Source organism: Bos taurus, chromosome 1 (assembly GCF_002263795.3).
Source record: "Bos taurus isolate L1 Dominette 01449 registration number 42190680 breed Hereford chromosome 1, ARS-UCD2.0, whole genome shotgun sequence".
Classification (NCBI taxonomy): Eukaryota; Metazoa; Chordata; class Mammalia; order Artiodactyla; family Bovidae; genus Bos; species Bos taurus.
In genome coordinates this window covers 116,007,149-116,030,842 of record NC_037328.1, presented here as the reverse complement: position 1 = coordinate 116,030,842, position 23,694 = coordinate 116,007,149, and the positions used below count along the sequence as shown (strand labels likewise).

The 23,694-nt window shown below is 35.5% G+C and overlaps 1 pseudogene; it reads left to right on the top strand.

The window, feature by feature from the left end:
• The first annotated feature begins 1,862 nt into the window (after window positions 1-1,862).
• Window positions 1,863-22,464, top strand: LOC613884 (arylacetamide deacetylase-like; annotated as a pseudogene).
• Window positions 22,465-23,694: the final 1,230 nt, after the last annotated feature.

Below are 23,694 nucleotides of genomic sequence, written 5' to 3'. Positions count from 1 at the left end.
GGAGGGGATATATGTGTAAATATAGCTGATTTACTTCATCATACAACAGAAACCAAGACAACGTTGTAAAAGCAATTATAGTCCAATTTTTAGAATGCTGATGATTAAGAAAATGTGAACACGTACCAACAAAGAATAGTGATAGGGCCAGGAAACTTATGACACTGTAAACAATAGATCAATCATATAGCAGAGACACAGGACCTCCCAGTAGAACATGGATAACAGTGTCTGAAGCATGTTCCTAAGGTACTTTAAAAAAAAAAGTGTTTATATATTTATTTGGCAGCACCAGTCTTAGTTGGGGGGCATGGGCCCTTTCATCTTCATTGTTGCATGGGGCATCTAGCTCCCTGAGCAGGGTTCAAAGCCGGACTCCATGGATTGGGAGGGCAGAGTCTTCCAATGCTGGAAGGAATGTAAACTGGTACTGCCACTCTGAAAAATGGTATGCAGATTCCTCAAGAACTTTCTTTAAAAGATAGCATCTTAAGGGTGAAGTTTAATTTCTACATATCTATTTTAACCTGAGAAAGATTTGCCTTTGGTTAAGAAAATTATTCCCCACAATTTCTATTACTTATATCTATTACTGTGACTTATTACTAATTTCACCTGAATGGTTTTCAAATTAAAGTATATATTTTAAGAAAAGAAATTGTTGAACAAATCAAAACGAGAGAGACAGAGAGAGAAGAGTGATAGGTAATCTTTAAATGTTTCCCCCTGAGTCTTAACCTGTTATTTAATCCTGTCCATTGCCTTCTCCCTACTGTCAAATAATAAAGCAGACTATATGAAAAGTTTATATGTTTTTGTTTTAATGCTAAGCTAATTGCCAGGCAAGGACTGCATACCAGACAAGAAATTCACTGAGTCATTTTTGAAGGAGGAAAAGCAGACTTTTTGAGAACTGCAAAGTGAAAGGGCATCTGCCAAATTGGCTGTGGTCATTAAGAACTGAAATGTAGCTGTCCATGCAGTACTGTTGGGTCCATAGGTCTGTATACAAATGCCCTTAATCATTAGTCATGAAAGAATCTCCAGTTAGATTCAGGTCAGGGGTATTTAAAGTTCATGGTTTGTTAAGAAAATGAGTGTCAGAAGTGTTCTAGTGAAATACAGCATTAAGTTTTGATTCTCTCTCTCCTGGGCAAGTAGATCTGTGCGTTAAAATTTTTCCTTTTATACCAACCAACCTCTATGCAGGAATTCCTTTGAAAACATAGAAAAAGTAGTTATCCAAATTCTTTTTCTTGTTCTCTAGAAAGTAGAATCATGACAAAGAAAACACTCAGACCTTAAAGTCAGCAGAGTTAGCTTAAGGACCCATATAAGACGTCTTCACTTCCAATATTTTATAGTGGAGTTATTTAACAACCTATAAGTCAAGGTTGTATATTAACCAATATATAATTTGAAATAGCAAGTTATATATTAAACTCAGAAATGAACTTTAAAAATTGGACTTACAAAGTCTATGTCAGTGCTTTTTATTTTACACAGTCCTTTACCTTTCTCTTGTTTATCAAACAGCTTGGGCTTTGGTCAGCAAAGTTTTCCATCATTCTCTTGAAAACTATTCCAATCACTACGTATCTCTTATGGTACTCTATTTGCATTTAATTACTTGGCTTTTATTAAAGATATAGTAAAGATATATCAAAACTTTTTTATGGATTCCTTCACTTACTACTCTCAGGGGGGGAATGTGATTCTATTTTCCAGAATCTTTGAGAAGGAATATTCTTTTCTATCTTGGAGTTCCACAGATATTTTTCTCCTATGCTAAAGCTGGAAGATTTGACCTGGCCTTTATGAGAATGTATTTTTTTTTTTTTTATAAACACCAAAAACTGCCCTGTGGCAACTTACTGTGCTAGTGAGAAATCTCCTTGACTCAGAAGTTATGTAATAATTTTGAGCAGAGTTTTCCCCAAGACCATTTCAGGCATTTAAATGAGGTATCATACTGTCTTGCTTAGGAAAGGAACAGTTACAATATGGGGAAAACATCCTTAGGCTTTCTGATATTGGAAATCTTCCTAGCAGCTTATATTTATAAACCCCTCCCAGACGTTGAAGAACCATGGAAAATAATGCTGTTAGATACTTCTTTACAAACATCAAGATATTTGGTAAGTGAAAACATGTGCTAATCAAAAAAGGCAAATTTTCTAAGTTTCCCAATTTGTTTGTTTTGTTTCTGCAAGTTCTACATAGCCTTAGCTTCCTATTGTCAAATTCTGCTCATGTTGTGAAATGCTATACCTCTGAACGATCTCAGAGCAGACTGCTAACACGATGACCAAGGAGACATTCAGGTTGTAATTTTAAAGTGATCTATTCTGCTAGCAGTAGAGTAAAAATGTGATCATTTGTGTGCATGCATGTGTGTGTTTGTGTGACAATCGTGTTTTACTTTCTCTACTTTTACTTTTTGTGATTTTTAAATTCCCTACAAAACTCAGAAATCATGTGCTTGAGATCTTCTAGTTAACTGTGACACTTAAACACTAATAATGGATTTAGAGTACAGTGTATACAGTAGGCATGTTAATAGGTTCTAATGGTATATATTTGCTGACTGCAAATGCCTAATAAAAAGCATAAGATGTGTAGTTAGTGGCAATGGATTATTGCCACTGGATCTTTTGTTTCTATTATGACTACTTCATTGGGAACCTAATCCAGTTTATTCTTCTAACACTCTCCCTGAAAAATTAGCCTTCTCATTCTGTCCCTGTCTCCTTCTTTCACTATATACTAAAAAGAGTAATCAACAAAGACTGTTTGGTGGTAGAGACTGGAGGCTGCTAAAGGTCCAACCGCTAGAAATCCCTAAACTCCACATGCATATTTCCAGGAATGGAGAGTTCACTACTGTTTTATGTAGTCCACTCCAGTAAAAAAATTTTTTTAAACAAATTTTATTTTTTGAATAGTAATGCATCCATATGGGCATCCCCAGTGGTTCAGCAGTAAAGAATCTGCCTGCAGTATAGAAGATGCTCGAAATGTGGGTTCCCTCCCTGGGTTGGGAAGATCCCCAGAGGAGGGCATGGCAACCCATTCCAGTGTTCTTGCCTGGAGAATCCCATGGACAGAGAAGCCTGTCAGGCTGCAGTCCATAGGGTTGCAAAGAGTCAGACAAGACTGACATGACTGAACAGGCACACACTCATCCATATAGTTCAAAAATCAAATCAATATGAAAAAAGTAAACATTGAGAATTCCTGCTCCTATTCCTGTCTTCATCCATTCTATCCTCAGCCCAGGACTCTGAAGAAAACCAGTTTATTAGCCTCTTGTGATTCATCCTGGGGCTTCTTTATACAAATAATACCTATAATACAGTAATAAAAAGCATATATTCTTATCCTCTTTTCATTTTTACATGAGAAACAACATAGCAAGTATTCTATTGTGTTTTTTATATTTTTCATTTTGTTATATATCCTGTAGATGTTTCCACAGCTTCACATATAAAGCCCCCTCATTCACTTACATACTGCAAAGGATTTAGTATGAATATAAATCATAGTTCACTTAATCAGGCCTATTGAAGTTCAAGCTTTTTATCTTTTTGGGATTTTGTTATTATGAATAATAAAATGATAATACATGAAAAATATTCAGAGGCCGAGTTTTGTCTATGATAAATCCATGAAGTGGGATTGTTGAGCATTTTGGAATTTTGCTAATTATTGCAAAATTGCCCTGTTTATATTGTCCACACCAACCAACGAGACATGAGAATATCCATGCTCTGTCAGTTTCTCAACAAAGTATGTTGTAATTTTTCTCAATTTTGTTTTATCAACATAATGATAAGTTGTATCTTAGTATACTTTTATTTTGTATTTCTCTTAGATTCTGCCTAAGAAGCTCAGGAAATAAATTTTCCAACAGTTAGTCCCTTAAGCTGAGTCATAATGCTGCTATTGTGTGACAAGCCTGGGAGTGCTTGCATCAGGCTAAGCAAATATCAAATACCTTCACCTTTGTAACTACCAGCTTTGTTGCAGTTTTAATAGGTGCATTTAGTGTACATGACAATGGCTGACATAAATACTACATTATGGAAACAAAAGAGTAGTCCATCCCTTGTCTGTACATCTATATTTATCCATAATATTCATATCAAGTGTACATCAAGAGGAGCTGACTACATTATTTGTAGAGCCTGATTCAAAATAAAAAGGCAAGAACCCTTGTTCAAAAGTTAGAAAAGCACAAAGGCATTAAAACATACAACTTTTCTTTTAAAAACATTTTATTACTGATAAAATATGGGTAATAGTGAATACATGAATAGCAAAAGTTACAAATTGTAAAACTATAGTTTGATATAACTTGTGTGTTATAATGAAAAATAATAATTTATTAATGTTATGTTTTTTATTGATCACAAGATTTTTCTGGCTTTCTTTTCTATTAATTTATTCATCAGGTCAACAAAATATGTACTTAGACAAATTCATTTTCAGTTCATATCATTAAAAGTGAAGTCAGCTGCTTTTGGCAAATGCAAGGTCATGATTAATTTTTAATGATCTTTGTATATTTTGGATATTAACCTTTTATCCATTACATAATTTGCAAATGTCTTCTTCCATTCAGTAGACAGCCTTTTCATTTTGTTGATAGTTTTCCTCACCATGCAAAAGCTTTTTAATTTGATATAGCCCTATTTGTTTATTTTTTCTTCTGTCTCCCTTGCCTCAGAGACATATTCAAAAAGAATTACTAATATTGATATCAAAGAACATATTGCCTAATCTTTAAGAATTTTATGGTTTCAGATATTACATTAAGTCTTTAAAATATTTTAAATTTCTTTTTATATGTTGTGAGAAAGTAGTCTAGTTTGATTCTTAGCATGTAGCTGTCCAGTTTTTTCAATAGCATTTGTTGAAGAGTCCATCTTTTCCCCATTATATATTTTTGCCTCCTTTGACATAGATTAATTGCCCATATAAGTGTGGGTTTATTTTTGGGCTCTCAATTCTATTACATTGATGTATGGGTCTGTTTTATTCTCATATCATACTGTTTGATTACTGTAGCTTTGTAGTATAGTTTGAAATCAGACAGCATGTTAGAGCCAGCATTATTCTTTTTTCTCAAGATTGTTTTGGCTTTTGGAGTCTTTTGTGTTTTCATACATATTTTAGAATTCTTTTTTCTAGTCTGTCATTGGTATTTTGATAGAGATTGCATTGACTCTATAGATTGCTTTGGGGAGTATGGTCATTTTAGCAATACTGATTCTTCTCATTCATAATCATTGTATATCTTTCCATATTTTTGTTTCGTCTTCAATCTCTTTCCTCAACGTCATATATTTTTCCAAGTACTAGTCTCACTGAGTGGCCAGGCCAATTGATCTGAGCACAGACTGATTGCTGCCTATAAGTCTGAGCATGTAAAGTGATGTCCTTTCACTTATTTCTGATATTGCTAAGCAGCATCTTCTCTTTTGTTTCTGACTAGTCTGATCTGAGGCTGATCAATTTTATAGTTTCTTTTCAAGGAATAAATCTTTGGTTTTATTTATCTATTTTGACTTTATTGATTTCTGGGGTTTTGTTTGCCCTACGTCTTTTCTCCATACTTATGGTTTAATTTGATAATCTAACGGTAAATTCTTAGTGGAGGAAGCTTAGCTCACTTCCCTTAGACCTTTCCTCTCTTCTAATATATGCATTTAAAGCTATGAATTTTCCTTCAGTCAATGTTTCTCCTGTATGCTATAAATTTTGATATGGAATAATTTCATTTTCAATTGCTTCAAAAATTTTTTTCAATTTGTCTAGAGGTATCTCTTCCTTGACTGATGAATTATTTAGAAGTATGTTGTTTAATTTCCAAATATGTGGGGATTCCTCATAAATCATTGTTTCAGATTTTTATTTTAATTATACAATGGACAGACAACATATTCTGTATTATTTTAATCCTTTTTAACTTGCTGATTTTTTCCCAAAATATGTCATAAGGTACATCTACTTCTGCTTTTCACCTTTGACTGTGTGGATCCCACCAACTGTGGAAAATTCTTAAAGGGATAGGAATACCAGACCATCTTACCTGTCTCCTGAGAAACCTATATGCAGGTCAAGAAACAAGAGTTAGAACCTTACGTGGAAAAATTGGTTCAAAATTGGGAATGGAGTGCGACAGGCTGTATATTGTCACCCTGCTTACCTAAAGTATATGCAGAGTATATCATGCAAAATGCCAGGCTGGATGTATCAGAAGCTGGACTCAATATTTCCAGGATAAATATTGACAATCTCAGAAGTGCAGATGATACTACTCTAATGCCAGAAAGTGAAGAGGAACTAAAAACCCTCTTGATGAAGGTGGAAGCAGAGAGTGAAAAAGCTGGCTTAAAATTCAACATTCAAAAAACTAAGATCATGGCAATCTGGACCCATCACTTCTTGGCAAATAGATGGGGATAAAGTAGAAGCAGTGACAGATTTTATTTTCTTAGGCTCCAAAATCGCAGATGGTGACTACAGCCATGAAATTAGAAGACACTTGCTTCTTGGAAGGAAAGCTATGACAAACCAAGACAGAGTATTAAAAAACAAAGACATCACTTTGCCAACAAAGGTCCGTATAGTCAAAGCTATGGTTGCACCATAAAGAAGGCTGGACACCAAACAATTCATGCTTTTGAACTGTGGTGCTGGAGAAGACTCTTCAGACTGCCAGGAGATCAAACCAGTCCATCCTAAAGGAAATCAGTCCTGAATATTCATTGGAAGGACTGATGCTGAAGTTGAAGCTCCAACGTTTTGGCCACCTGTTGTGAAGAGCTGAATCATTGGAGAAGACCCTGATGCTGGGAAAGATTGAAGGCAAAAGGAGAGGAGGGTGGCAGATAATGAGATGATTGGATAGTATCACTGACTCAAAGGATATGAACTTGGGCAAACCCTTGGAGATAATGGACAAGGAAGCCTGGTGTGCTGCATTCCATGGAACACAAAGACACGACTTAATAACTAAACAACAACAACAACATCTTTGTGAAAGTTCTGCATGCAATTGGAAAGAATGTGTATTCTGTTGTCACTGGGTGGAATATTTTCAATATGTCAATTAGTTCTGTTGGGTTCATAGTGTTTTTCAAATTTTTTATATACTATTTTCCTGTTTACTTGCTCTATCAATTAATGAGGTAGGAGTATCAATTGCCAACTAGTAATTTCAGATATTTCTGTCTTTTCTTTCAGTTTTTTTCAATTCTTACTCCCTATGTTATGAAGCTCTGTTACTGAATGCAGACACATTTTAGGACTGCTGTGTCTTCCTGGAGAACTAGGTCTTTTGTTATTCTGATTCTTGATAATAATCAAGAATCATCTATAAGAGGTATATAAAGAATCACCTTTTTAAGAGGTATAGATGATAATACAGTTGTCCCTCATTATCAGAGCTGGCAGGAGATTGGTAACAAATCAGATAACAAATCTGTGGATTTTCAGTCCCCTTATATAAAACAGTACAGAACAATGAACACAGTTAATTGTCCTGTCAGTGAATTTTAAATCCATGGATTCAACCAACCGCAGATCAAATCCCTAAACTATGGAGGGCCAATTGTATTTTGCTTCCTTAGCATAATTGTATTACCATCAAGATTTCTTTTTTACCATCATTTTTATAAAATGAGGAGAAATGAAGGAAGGTTAAAACAATGTTTATTCCACCATTGTTTTGTGTCTGCCATTTTTTTGAAATTATATATTTGAAAATGAATATTTTTGTTCCTTAGAATCCCAATCATTCTATACCTTTGATGAAACAGGTACTGAAGTCTTTTGTGTGTGGAAGTGTTAGTCTACTTCTTATTTTTATGAGTTTGTTATATATCTTCAGTCAAGAATACTGGAGTGGTAGCCATTCCCTTCTCCAGGGGATCTTACTGACCCTGGGGTTTAAGTCAGATTTCCCACATTACAGGCAGATTTTCTACCATCTGAGACATCAGGTAAGCCCATTCTAAAGAATAGTATTTTCATAATTAAAATAATGCAAGTATCATTATTCACATTGTGGCTGTACTTTCAAATATTTCATAATTTTTTAAAAAATAAATTCTCAATATATGTATCATAGCTTCTTGGGTTTTGTTTTGCTTTTAGTAAGTGTGTATATATTTTGTACAATACTTCTTAAGGATTCTTTCCTCTTACTTAACTTCATGAAGTCTGGAAGTATAGGAATAGCAAATGACCTGTATTTCTCTAACACCACAATTTTGTTTTTCTCTAGGTTAAGCTAATTTTATCTGACTGAAAGGGCTTTTGCTCAGTTGATCATCCAAACTCTACTTTCCCATTAAAGTTTCTGTTCAAATATAAGTCAAAAACCGTTTCCTTCCCCAGCATCTTCACAACTATTTCAAAGAATTACAGCCATATTTTATGTTCAGTTCAGTTCAGTCACTCAGTTGTGTCCAACTCTTTGCAACCCAATGAATTGCAGCACACCAGGCCTCCCTGTCCATCACCAACTCCCAGAGTTCACTCAGACTCACATCCATTGAGTCAGTGATGCCACCCAGCTATCTCATCTTCTGTCGTCCCCTTCTTCTCCTGCCCCCAATCCCTCCCAGCATCAGAGTCTTCTCCAATGAGTCAACTCTTCACATGAGGTGGCCAAAGTACTGGAGTTTCAGCTTTAGCATCATTCCTTCCAAAGAAATCCCAGGGCTGATCTCCTTCAGAATGGACTGGTTGGATCTCCTTGCAGTCCAAGGGACTCTCAAGAGTCTTCTCCAACACCACAGTTCAAAAGCATCAATTCTTTGGCGCTCAGCCTTCTTCACAGTCCAACTCTCACATCCATACATGACCACTGGAAAAACCATAGCCTTGACTAGACGGACCTTTGTTGGCAAAGTGATGTCTCTGCTTTTGAATATGCTATCTAGGTTGGTCATAATTAGGATGTCCTTTTATAACAAGTTTTCCATCTGACTCTGATTTTTCTTTTCTTTCTTTCTTTTTTTTTTTTTTTTTTTGAGAATGAAGAGTTTGCCTGGGTCTGCAGGATATTGGTAGTATTTAACAGAGAATTATATATTCCATATTAATATTACTATTGGGTAAATGTATAAGAAGGATTGATGTCATTCATGCTCATTCATCATATGGTAATAAAGCATTTGGGTTCATATATCTTCTGGTGGTGTCATGGCTGATTTTTCTGAGACTGCATAACTAACACTTATGATCATGTTGAAGATTAATGTGCAATTCTTGGCTCAAAAGCTCTTTACATTTAGAATACACATGTATATGAATGTGTTTCATCTTAGGCCTTGTTTGCTGAAACATTGGGACTAAGCCACGTCATGGAAGCCATCCTATTCTTTTCAAGTATTCAATGTGTTTCACCAACATCAGATAAAAATATAACTGTGAGAGATACAACATTTAACAACATTCCTGTCCATATATATGTGCCCCAATGGAGACAAAATCATTAAGAAGAGGCTTGTTTTATGTTCATGGTGGTGGCTGGTGTTTGGGTAGCAATGGTAAGGATGATATGTTGAATGATTCACTTCATATAATGTATATGATTACTATCATATTATCATCTAAAAATTAAATATCATGTTCCTGTTTGTGAAGTTCATTTCAGTCAAGCAGTGTGAATTAATGTTCTTGAAATCTCAGTCAAAATAAAAGTTTATTAACATATAGAATTTAAAACACTTTTGTTACAAAAATTATGAGAGCTTCTGATCTTATCACTCACTGACAGAACTTACAAGTTTTACAGAATGGAGATTAAGCTACTTAGGAAATAAAATCTTTAATCCAATTTTCTGTTGATGGGCAGGGCTGAGTTCCCTCCCTGTTGTTTGACTGAGGCCAGACTATTATGGAGGTGATGAATAGAATGGCAACCTCCTTCAAAAGGTCTTGTGCATGTACTGCACACTTAGTGCCCCAAACCCTGCAGCAGGCCACCACCAAACCCACGCCCCCGCCAGAGACTCCTGGACACTCATGGGCAAGTCTGGGTCAGTCTCTTGTGGGGTCACTGATCCTTTCTCCTGGGTCCTGATGTGCACAAAGTTTTGTTTGTGCCCTCCAAGAGTCTGTTTCCCCAGTCCTGTGTAAGATCTGATGGCTCTATGGTGGGGTAATAGTGACCTCCTCCAAGAGGTCTTATGCCATATCCAGGTCTGCTGCACCCAGACCCCCTGCCCTGTGGCAGGCCACTGCTGACCCATACCTCTGCAGAAGACACACAAACACTCAAAGGCAGGTCTGACTCAGTCTCTCTGGGTTCTCCTGATGTGCACGAAGTTTTATTTGAGCCCTCCAAGCATCTCTGAGGAGTATGGAGTTTGATTCTAAATCCAATTTCACTCTTCCTACTGTCTTGTTGGGGCTTCTCCTTTGCCCTTGGACATGGGATATCTATTTTTGGTGGGATCCAACATTCTCCTGTCGATGCTTGTTCAGCAGCAAGTTGTAATTTTGGAGTTCTTGAAGGAGAAGTTGAGCGCATGTCCTTCCACTCCTCCATCTTGGATATATATAACTCAACATTCAGAAAACTAAGATCATGGTATCCAGTCCCATCACTTCATGGCAAATAGATGGGGAAACAATGGAAACAGTGACAGACTTTATTTTGGGAGGGTTCCAAAATCACTACAGATGGTGACTGCAGCCATGAAATTAAAAGACCCTTGCTCCTTGGGAGAAAAGTTATGACAAACCTAGACAGCATATTAAAAAGTAGAGACATTTCTTTGTCAACAAAGGTCCATCTAGTCAAAGCTATGGTTTTTCCAGTGGTCATGTATGGATATGAAAGTTGGACTATAAAGAAGGCTGAGCACCGAAGAATTGATGCTTTTGAACTGTGGTGTTTGAGACGACACTTGAGAGTCTCTTGGACTACAAGGAGATCAAACCAGTCAATCCTAAAGGAAATCAATCCTGAATATTCATTGCAAGGACTGATGCTGAAGCTGAAACTCCAATTCTTTGGCCACCTGATGTGAAGAACTGACTCATAGGAAAAGACCCTGATGCTGGGAAAGATTTAAGTAAGGAGGAAAAAGGGATGATAGAGGATGAGATGATTTGATGGCATCACCAACTCGATGGACATAAGTTTGAGTAAGCTCCAGGAGTTGGTGATGGACGGGAAGACTGGTGTGCTACACTCCATGGGATTGCAAAGAGTCAGACACGACTGAGTGGCTGAACTGAACAGAGGAAATAAAAAAACCTTTTTGTCTTTTGAACTCATTAGCATACTGCTGGAAACTTCAGATTTATTCTTCAAGACTGAAATGATTATTTTCCAAGTATCCAAAGGGGTTCATATAAAGGTAGAAAAAATTCCCAGTTAGTTAAATTAAATGTTAAGGTATAGTCTACTTTCTTGAAATCATCTACTGCTTAAGAGCATAGGACTAAGTAATAGGTTGTGTTTTCTTTTTCTTTATTTCCAAGAGAATTTCTATCCCTTCCCCAGATCAAGATGTACTCCAGAAAAATAGATGATTCTTTATGTTGAAAGTTGACATTTAGTACCTTTTTTCATGTAGGATATCACCATAGAGAGGATTGTGGATTAAAAGTAGAAAGATTCTGTTCAAGACCCAAGGTCCAGGGTATGAGAGTATAGTTTGTAAGGGTAAGACATGCCACTTTTCTCTGTTGGGTCTATACCTTATTGTGAAGCAGGCAACCAGAAAAATCCAAACAGTTCTTTAAAATGCAGGGCCCAGAGCAGGGCCTCAGCTCCCTAGGTCAGAAGTGGATTCTAATTGCCAGTGTTCTAGGTTGTGTGAGTGTTGGCATGAAACTATTTTTCAATAGTGAAGGAAAAGATGACAGTCATTCCACGGGACAAAGAATGGTTAGAGATAGAAGAGAAAAGCAGAGAGAAGAAAATATCAGGAAAGAGGGTGTTTTAGTACCAAAAGCTGAAGGAATCTTGAAATGTTAAAAGAAAGCCTCATGGACAATTTCATGGATTTTATGAGGTCAGGAACTGTAGAATGGTAGGATGTTAACTCAGTTACGATGGGTGAATACTGAAAGAGATACAAGGGCAAAGTTTTGCCAGCAAACAGAAGGAGGATTAAGTCTCGCTATGAGAGGGAATAAAAGGAAGACTTCAGTGGAGAGGTTGCCTGTTGGCAGAGGGAGCATAAAAAGTAATTGAGGGAGTGCTACTTAATGATTACCATGAATAGGTGATATTGTTCATCGCTATTGATAAAGTTGTGTTTTTAAACTTTTTTTTTTTACTATGATGGGTTTGTCTTTCAAATGGCCCCAACTGCTCAAAGCTTTGATCCTTAAACTATTTTGCTAAATTCGTACCTGCATGAGTGCCAATTCTCAAAACACGCACACAAACTCACACACCTATATGTACAGACTCCTCATAGAAAGCATTTATACAAATTTGCAATCTCTAGTCTGCTGCTGCTGCTGCTAAGTCGCGTCTGTCATATCCGACTCTGCGACCCCATAGACGGCAGCCCAGCAGGCTCCTCTGTCCCTGGGATTCTCCAGGCAAGAATACTGGAGTGAGTTGCCATTTCCTTCTCCAATGCATGAAAGTGAAAAGTGAAAGTGAAATCGCTCAGTCATGTCCGACTCTTAGCAACCCCATGGACTGAATTTAGAAAGGACCCCAAATCCTTTCTAAATTCTACTCAGAACCAGTAGAAAGATTACTGAGAGACTTCCCTCCTATATTTTAGCATATCTTTCTACCCACCTCAATTAAAGCAGCTATCTTTTTGCTTGTTTTTATTGTTGCCCCTATACCCCATAGATGTGAGTTCCTTAACGTTATAAAACATATTCTCTTCAAATTTTTGTTCCCAGCCTGTAATCACATAGAGGCAAAATCACATAATAGGCAGCAACACAAAGCTAATTTGACTAGCCCATTGAAAACTTTGGCAAATGGACAGGAAAGCTGACCAGGGTCAAGTGAAAGGATCACTGAAGGAATGATTCACATTCTATTGAGATGAATATGAGCATTGATCAACATTATCCTAGAGTTAGATTCTTTAGGTAGTATTTCAAGAAGTAATCATAAAGCTGCAATAGTAAACATTATTCTTAACAGTATCATTTTTCAAGTCTTATAAGTGGTCCAATATTTTTTTTATTCAGATTGTTATACTTATGACCTTCTGTCAAGATGGACAGCAGACAGAGTTGATGCAGTCATCATATCAACCAAGTAAGAGCTGTGTTCATTTGATTTTAGGTCATATGCCTTACATATCAAAATATACTCAACTATAGAGTGTCTAAATATGGCCAAAATTAATCCATGCCTCTGATGACATTAACTATGGACAAAGAAACCTACCTACTATCAGAGGCTTTCCAGTCCAGCATCAGAGAGAAAACACATGTACACATATTTCAAGAAGAGGACAAAAGCTATAAAGAAATAGATCAAGTGAAATTAACCAACAGTATCACATGGACTTGGGCTTCCCAGATGTCACTAGTGGTAAAGAATCTGCCTGCCAAGGCAGGAGGCATAAGAGACCTGAGTTCACTCCCTGGAGAAGAGCATGGCAAACCACTTCAGTATTCTTGCCCGGAGAATCCCATGGGCAAAGGAGCCTAATGGGTTATAGTCCATGGGGTTGTAAAGAGTCAGACACAACTGAAATGACAGCATGCATGCACACACACACACACACACATATCACATGGACCTAACCACCACCTCTGGATTTTTTGCCTATAATTAGCAGAGTATTAAGGATAAGGACTTTGAAGCCAGAGGACTGGGATTGAATGTAGGCTCTGCAAATTGGTAACTGTGTGATATTTTAAAGAATATTTAACTCTAAATGATAATTTGCATATCTCAGTATTGATATGGGCTTAATTGTTATAATACATGTAACAGTGCTTGGAATGGTGCCTGGAAGTTTTATTCCTTTGATAAAAGCAACTATTACTCATGTTAAACATGAAAGGTAAGACAGAAACTATCTCAAAGTCCATTCTAACTCACAGTTTAGAAAGAGTAGGAAAAGCATTTACATTTTCTATAGAACACATTCCATGTGAGAATCTACTTAAAGTTAGACCTTAGATAATTCAGAATTAATAAACTAATGTAATAATGTCATGTCAAATTGAAATGTTTTGAAAAGTTTGAAAAGTAATTCTGGAGAAACAAGTAATAATAATGACTGATTTTTAAAAAAACAATATGTCAATTATCAAAAATAATCATTCTGTACACATTTTTAGCTAAGAGAGCAGCTAAAAAGATTTCCCCCTAAGATTGAACCAAATTTAATATTTGAACTTCAAATTTTGATTTTATAGATATGATATTTAGAGATTGTTAAATCTTATGATTAAGAAAAACATGCTTTCCAACAAATATTATGTTGGTGAAAAACAAATTTTTGCTTTAGATTTTGGATCAAGAGTCCAAACCTAGTTTTAGTGCATGACTTGATGATAGCATAGGGAACTCTACTGAATATTCTTTTGTAACATATATGTGGAAAGAATCTGAATAGCAATGGAGATGTGCGTATGTATCATCTGAGCTATTTTGCTGTACACTTGAAACTAACACAACATTGTAAATCAACTGTATCTCAAAATAGAATAAAATTTAATTAAAAACAAAATTAAATTAAATGACCAAAATATCACTGATTGAAGAAATATTGTTTTTCTATCTACAGCTACAGACTAGCCCCAAAGCATCATTTTCCAGTTCAATTTGAAGATGTGTACATTGCATTAAAATGGTTTTTAGACCCCCAGATTCTCGAAAGCTATGGTGTAGATCCTGAAAGAATTGGTATCTCTGGAGACAGTGCTGGAGGGAATTTAGCTGCAGCAGTGACACAGCAGGTAAGATGCTCAGCATTTTCACTTACTATGTATTCTTTGAAAAGTGAAAAGTGTTAGTCGCTCAGTTGTGCCTGTTTGTCATCCCATGGACTGTAGCCAGGCTCCTCTGTCCATGGAATTCTCCAGGCAAGAATCCTGGAGTGGGTTGCCTTCTCCAGGGGATCTTACCAACCCAGAGATGGAACCCAGGTCTCCTGCATTGCAGGCAGATTCTTTACCACCTGAGCCACCATGTTTTATCTTTCATTTAATAACTTTTGATTTGTACATTTATATTATAAATACAATGTGTCATTATTTTTCATTGTACTTATTTAGGGAAAATTATGAAGAGTAATTTCATATTTTAATACTTCTTTTTATGTAAAATCCTGATAACAATTTCCTATATAGTTTACAGGCATTTTTAGTGAGAGGAAATTAATAAATGATAGCAATAACCATAATTAGGAAATCAGAATAAGGTATGTTATCTGAGTACATTCATAACATATATTTTGAATATTGTATATTATGGTATAATATAATATGTGTATGTAGGCTTACCAGAAACAGGTCATCACTTCAAGAAGGTAGTGTCACTTTAGGTTTCAATTTATTCCTAAAACTAACTCTTTTTTCATTTTTAACCCTAAAACTAATTTTTTATTTTAATTATCAATAGAAATCTGAAGGTATGCAGGTAGACAGACAAAGAGGAAAATAAGGACTATTTCATAGGAAAATAATCACCCAGATTTAGATACTGTTATCTTAGAATAAATGTGTTAATAGAATCTGTTTAATATAAATAAAAATAGATTTTAAAACTTGGAAATATATTCATGGAAGAAGTTATAAAGTAATATGACTTATTTGAAAAATAAACAAGAACTTCAACAAGTAAAAATATTAGCTATCAAAATTAGGCATTCAATGTAGGGATTTTTTTTAAGATTTTGTACTTTTAGAGCAGTTTTAGATCCATACAAAAATTGAGAAGATATGAAATTTCCAGGACTTCCCTGGTGGCTCAGGTATAAAGAATCCACCTGCTAATGCAGGAGACATGGGCTTGATCCTTGGTCTGGGAAGATCCCACATGCCACAGAGCAACTAAACCCATGCCCCACAACTATTGATCTTGTGCTATAGAGCCTGGGAACCATAACTAATGAGCCATCTGCCCTAGAGCCCATGCTCCACAGCAAGAGAAGTCACCACAATGAGAAGTCCACACACCAAAACTAGAGAGAGTAGCCCCTGCTCACCACACTACAGAAAAGTCTTCATAGCAGTGAAGATAAAGCATAGCTTAAACATTTTTTTTTAATTTCCAATATCCACTCTGCCATGCATAACATAACTTCCTTCATTTTCAATTTTACCACTCAGAGTAATACATCTGTTACAGTTAATGAATTTCTATTTACACCTCATAATCATCCAAAGTCCATAGTTTATGTTGGAGTTCATTCTTGGTTTTACAGTGTAGAAGGTGGTCAATGTATTGACTGCAATACAGTATAGAATATTGGGAGAGGTCAGACAAATTGTATTTTGAACAGAGAAATTAAAAGACAGAAAATACAAAATAATGAGAATAGTCATTAAGCATATGGTGAAAGGGCTTCCCATTCAGTACTAGTAGTAAAGAACCTGCCTGCCAATGCAAGAACTGCAGGTTCAATCCCTGGGTCAGGAAGATCCTCTGGAGGAGGGCATAGCAACCCACTCCAGTTTTATGCTTGGAGAATCCCATGGACAAAGGAGCCTGGCAGGCTATAATCCATAGAGTCAAAACTAAAATGACTTAGCACAGAAAAAGCACTAGAAAAAGACTAATATGAATATATTTTTCTAGTCTGAGGACAAAATTAGTATTTTTCTTACAAATAAAATTCAAGAGAGTTCACAACCCAACATAATAGCCTTTGGATTTTAAAGAGGATTATTTCAAGCAGAAGAAATTTAACCCCAGATGAAGGGTCAAAAGGCAGGAATATATAAAGAACAGGGAAAAAAATTCGTAAATATAGTGACAAACCAAAAATGAAAATGAATGTTGACTGTATAAAACATTAATAGCTGTTTCTTATGATTTTAAAAATAAAAAGAAATTAATATTAAAAACTGACAATAACACATGCATGAAGGGACTAAGTCACTGCAGATGGTGACTGCAGCCATGAAATTAAAAGATACTTACTCCTTGGAAGGAAAGTGATGTCCAGTCTAGATAGCATATTCAAAAGCAGAGACATCACTTTGCCAACAAAGGACCGTCTAGTCAAGGCTATGGTTTTCCCTGTGGTCATGTATGGATGTGAGAGTTGGACTGTGAAGAAGGCTGAGCGCCAAAGAATTGATGCTTTTGAACTGTGGTGTTGGAGAAGACTCCTGAGAGTCCCTTGGACTGCAAGGAGATCCAACCAGTCCATTCTGAAGGAGATCAGCCCTGGGATTTCTTTGGAAGGAATGATGCTAAAGCTGAAACTCCAGTACTTTGGCCACCTCATGCAAAGAGATGACTCATTGGAAAAGACTCTGATGCTGGGAGGGATTGGGGGCAAGAGGAGAAGGGGATGACAGAGGATGAGATGGCTGGATGGCATCACTGACTCGATGGATGTGAGTCTGGGTGAACTCCGGGAGTTGGTGATGGACAGGGAGGCCTAGCATGCTGCGATTTATGGGGTCGCAAAGAGTTGGACATGACTGAGCAACTGAACTGAACTGAACAGCTTTCTATTATCTAAGAAGATAAAAAGAAACTATTCATATTAGACATTGATAAATCAATGAATTTTATTTTAATTCCTAGTGTAACCTATAAAAAATTTCTTTTAAAAAAGTACAAATAAAAAGATATTACAAGAAAATAGAATGATGAGACAATACATCAAAAAATACAAAAGACAGAAAAAGAATAGGTGAGATAAACAGAATGTACAATAATAGATAAATTTTATAAATTTAAACCAAATATATTAATAAAGGTTTTAGTGTAGAAGTACTAAAACTTCTGGTAGAATATAAAATAAGGAAACAATAAAATTTTAAAATAACCATAAGTTGTGTGAAAGATGCAATAAAATATAGGTAAATAGATAGATGGAAATTAAAAAGTTATTAAAAGGTATGTCATGCAAATGCTAATTAGTATGACCATTAATACTTTATAATCAGATTCAGTTTAGTTCAGTTCAGTCGCTCAGTCATATCTGACTCTTTTTGACCCCATGAATTGCAGCATGCCAGGCCTCCCTGTCCATCACCAACTCGCGGAGTTCACCCAGACTCACGTCCATCGAGTTGGTGATGCCATCCAGCCATCTCATCCTCTGTCGTCCCCTTCTCCTCCTGCCCCCAAACCCTCCCAGCATCAGAGTCTTTTCTAATAAGTCAGCTCTTCGTATGAGGTGGCCAAAGTACTGGAATTTCAGCTTCAGCATCATTCCTTCCAAAGAAATCCCAGGGCTGATCTCCTTTAGAATGGACTGGTTGGATCTCCTTGCAGTCCAAGGGATTAATTAGTCTTAGAAGGAAAACCTATCACTAGAGTTAGCATGCAACATTCCTAATTTTAATTCCATTCCACTGGAAGATGAAAAAAATCCTATCAACTTATATGCAATTAATAACATAGTCTCCAAATACACAGAGCAAAACTGATAGAAATAAAGGAAAAATTGACAAATTAATAGCAAAATTGGAAGAATTTTACTAACCTCTTTCAGTAATAGAACAGCTTGGCTAATAAATTTAACAGTGAACATAAAATAATAATCATCAGAAAATACATTCTTTTCAAGCACACAAAATATTTTTTTTTATAATCAAGCATATACAGGGTTATAACCACGTCTCAATCAATTCAAAGAACAGAAACTGAATAGACCTCTGATATTCATAGCATAGTCTGTGGACTAGCAGTATCAGCAGTATCTGGGCACTTATTAGACATGCAGAATTATTGCTCTTATCACAGAGTTCCTGAATAACAATTTGCATATTAGCAAGGGTTCAAAGTGATTTGTATGCACAATAAAATTTGAGAAATCAAGTTATTTTGATTATATCTCTATCCACAGTTAGCATAATACTTTGGATTACCAATAAAATGTCAAGAGAAAAGTCTATGTTTTGATAGTAAAATGCTCATTCCTGATTAATCCAAGTGTGAAAGAAGAAATAACAATGAAAATGTGAAAATATTTGAACTCTCACCCAGTCCAGTATTCTTGGGCTTCCCTTGTGGCTCAGCTAGTAAAGAATCTGTCTGCAATGAGTGGGACCTGAGTTCAATCCCTGGGTTGGGAAAATCCCCTGGAGAAGGGAAAGGCTACCCACTCCAATATTCTGGCCTGGAGAATTCCATGGACTGTATAGTCCATGGAGTAGCAAAGAGTCAGAGACCACTAAGCGACTTTCACAATACAATGAAAATATTATTATTATCCTTTATGAAATACATCTATATCAATATCCAGGGGAAAATATACAGCCTTAACTAAATATATAAAAATTATTGAAATGAACCATTCAGCAACTATTTCATGAAATTAAAAAAAAAGAGTGCCTAAAAATTAGAAGGAAAGATAAAATAATAGAAGTAAGGATATGAGAGATAGAAAACATACAAATGAAGTTGAAAATAAACACAATAGAATCAGCAAAGTCAATAAATGTACTTCCACTGATTAATCTCTGGTGGTGGTGGTTAGTCGCTTAAGTTGTGTCTGACTCTTTTGTGTCCGCGTGAACTTTAATTGCCAGGCTCCTCTGTCAATGGGATTTTCCAAACAAGAATACTGGTGTGGGTTGCTATTTCCTTCTCCAGGAAATCTTCCCTCCTGCATTGCAGGTAAATACTTTACTACTGAACCATCAGGGAAGCTCTAATCTCTGGTGAGATAGACCAAAACAAAAAAAAGAGGAGAATCTTAATAAACCAATATAAAGAATGAAGAGGGGACTATAACTACGTATCTCACAGATATTAAAAGGACAATAGTATACTTTGAACACTTTTACTGCTATGCTGTTAAATTTGATGAAATGGAAAGATTCACCAAAGGAAGAACTGACTGTAGGAGAAATATAGAACAAGAATTATCCTACTATCATGAAATCAGTAAACTGTATAGTCATTTTAATATTTTTACACACAGACACATACTTAGTGAAGGGTAAAATAGATTTAAACATACACTCTAACATTTATTTTTAAAACAAATATCTCTACTTCTAAAAAAGAATTCAGAAAATTAACAAATGTTGCATTTTGAGAAGTGGATATGTCATGATTCTTAACCTGACAAGGTCAGTTTAAGAAGGAAAAATTATAGGCATTCACATTTATGAGCATAGATACAAAATTCTGAAATGAAATACTAGCCAAAAAATTAAGCAATACATAAAAAGGTAGCATAGCATGATTATCTTGCATTTATTCCAGGATAATGTGATAGGTTTAACATTAAAATAGATATTAATACAATTATCCAAATAAATAATTAAATTTAAAAAATCTTATGATAATCTCAAATTAAACTGTTTAAAGATAATATTCAACATCTTTAAAGATGAAGCAAAATAGTAAACTATTAGTTAATTTATTAATAGTAAGCTATTAATAGTAAAAAGAGAGATTTTTAACTTTGTATATAAACAAAACCTCTTAGAAGAAACATCATACTTAATGATTAGTTATTAAAAACATTCTCTTGGATACACACCACCACTACCAAATGGCACCTGAAGTCCTGGCCGGTGCTCTGAGTGATGTGTAAGCTATTCTAAAGTGTGCTAATCAGTCTGACTTCTCTTGAGTAGGCCAGTGCTCCAGGCATATATTAACACAAGATACAGTTGGTAGTGTTTGAAAAAACAACCTTTTGCAAGTCTGAACATTTTAATTTGCCCAAATATTGTTGTTCAAAAAAGAAAACACATGGGTTACTAAATACATATTTTATGACAAATACAATAATTTCTTTGTTTCAGTAGCAGAAGTATATTGCAGGAAAATTAACTTAGAAGGAAACTATAAAATGCTACTGTTCCTGGAAAGATGGGGACTGGCCCTAGAAAAGACAGAGCAATGCTCAAAGAAATAAAAAAATTATTCCACATGGTGTAGATTTATGCAAGAACAAACATCTCTTCAGTATTAGAGCCATCTCCTTCCCCTCTCAATGATTGTTGACATACTTAGATACGTAAAATATTCTTAATAATGGAAAAGAGAGGATTAAATATGTGCAATGCTTCAAATTAGAAATCTAGGTTACATATGTATGAAATTCATATAAAAATAAAAGATCTTATGCAGTCTATCTTACACAATCAAGACTGATTATTTTTGCCTTGGATATTAAAAGTTGCTTATAATTTATGAGTATCTAGTACTAAAATTTGCTTAATACTAACGTTTATTTTTTATCAAAATGTTGTTATGTTGTATTTTTAAGAATTTTAAATTTAAGGATACATTTTTTGCATTGTAGCTGTTTCTTTTTTTCTTTGAGATTTATTTAAATAACATTCTAATTTTTTTCAGCTCTTAGAAGATCCAGATGTCAAGATCAAGCTCAAGGTTCAAACTTTAATATATCCTGCCCTTCAGAATTTTGATTTCGGTTTACCATCATATCGAGAAAATGCACATTATCCAGTTCTGCCCAAGTTACTCATGGTCAGATTCTGGAGTGAATATTTTACTACAAATAGATCACTTAAGAAAGCAATGCTTTCCAACCAACACATTCCTCTGGAATCAAGCAATCTGTTCAAATTTGTTAATTGGAGTTCTTTTCTCCCTGAGAAGTTTAAGAAAGGTCACATTTATAAGACTCCAACTCATGGTAGTTCAGAGCTGACTAAAAAATATTCAGGGATTCTAGATGTGAAAGCTCACCACTGCTAGCTGATGACAGCAAGTTGCATGGTTTACCCCTGACATATGTCATCACTTGTCAATATGATGTCTTAAGAGATGATGGACTCATGTATGTTACTCGACTTCAGAATTCTGGAGTTCGAGTGATCCATAACCACATAGAGGGTGCATTCCATGGAACACTTTCTTTTCTTTTACTAAAGTTTGTTATAGAGCAGCCAATCAGTATATTAATTGGCTACATGAAAACCTGTAATAAAAATCTGATCAATATAGAAAAAGGTAAGCCCCAGAATTTCAGGAAAAAAGGACAATAACCCAAAGGATTCCTGTTAGGAACACATCTACCACAGTCTTGCTAAATCCACATGTACATAACTGTTGTCAAGGAATGATTTTTATAGGTTAGTCTCAGAGTGATTCACTCACTTTTGTTCCTCAGAATAGATAGATATTATTTATCTCTAGTATGAATTAAGTTGTTTCTCTAAGTATTTTTTGTCCCAGTTCAATATTAACTGTTCACCATTGCAAAATACATTTCTTAGTGCACAACTCATCTCCTTAGTCCAGGAAAATGAAATATAAGTCATTATATATTAAAAATATCTGGATCTCTTGAATTTTGATAAGACAGTAGGGAGAACTTACTTTAAGCAGACAAAAGCAGTATATACATTTGGTTAATCTGGGTCCTTGAGATTGGCAAGGAGTCAATGTAAGTAATAATTCCAAATATGTGTGGCCAATCCGTAATAGGAGAAACACAAGTAAACAAAAAAAAAATATGTATGTATATATACATATATGTGTGTGACATATGTTTATATATATATATATGTATAAGTGAAGGAGGATAGCAAAAAAGTTGGCTTAAAGCTCAATATTCAGAAAACTAAGATCATGGCATCTGGTCCCATCACTTCATGGGAAATAGATGGGGAAACAGTGGAAACAGTGCCAGACTTTATTTTTTGGGGATCCAAAATCACTGCAGATGGTGATTGCAGACATGAAATTAAAAGACGCTTACTCCTTGGAAGGAAAGGACCAACCTAGATAGCATATTGAAAAGCAGAGACATTACTTTGCCAACAAAGGTCCATCTAGTCAAGGCTATGGTTTTTCCAATGGTCATGTGTGGATGTGAGAGTTGGACAGTGAAGAAAGCTGAGCAATGAAGAATTGATGCTTTTGAACTGTGGTGTTGGAGAAGACTCTTGAGAGTCCCTTGGACTACAAGAAGATCCAACCAGTCCATCCTAAAGGAGATCAGTCCTGGGTGTTCATTGGAAGGACTGATGTTGAAGCTGAAACTCCAGTACTTTGGCCACCTCATGCAAAGAGTTGACTCATTGAAAAAGACCCTAATTCTGGGAGGGATTGGGGGCAGGAGGATAAGGGGACGACAGAGGATGAGATGGTTGGGTGGCATCACTGACTCAATGGACATAGGTTTGGGTAGACTCTGGGAGTTGATGATGGACAGGGAGGCCTGGTGTACTTCGATTCATGGGGTCACAAAGATTCAGACACGACTGAGCAACAGAACTGAACTGAACTGTTACATGTGTGTATATATGTGTAAACACACACACCATACATATATCCATATCCACATACCAAACCTCAATATAGTAATATGTTTTCTAAAATAATTCTGGGAAAATAAATTATTGAGGAATGAAATAGGTAAGTTAGAAGATGTTTTACATGAAATAAACTGATTTTTAAAAATTATGTGTGTGCCTCTAAATTGAGACTTCCTGAAACATTATGAATTCAATAATTTGAAAAACGTATTTCAGAAATCTTTGTGGAATACTTTCATTAGTGTGTTTGCCATTATTCTCTGCCGGCCTCAAAGGGTGCTGCAACAGAGAAAT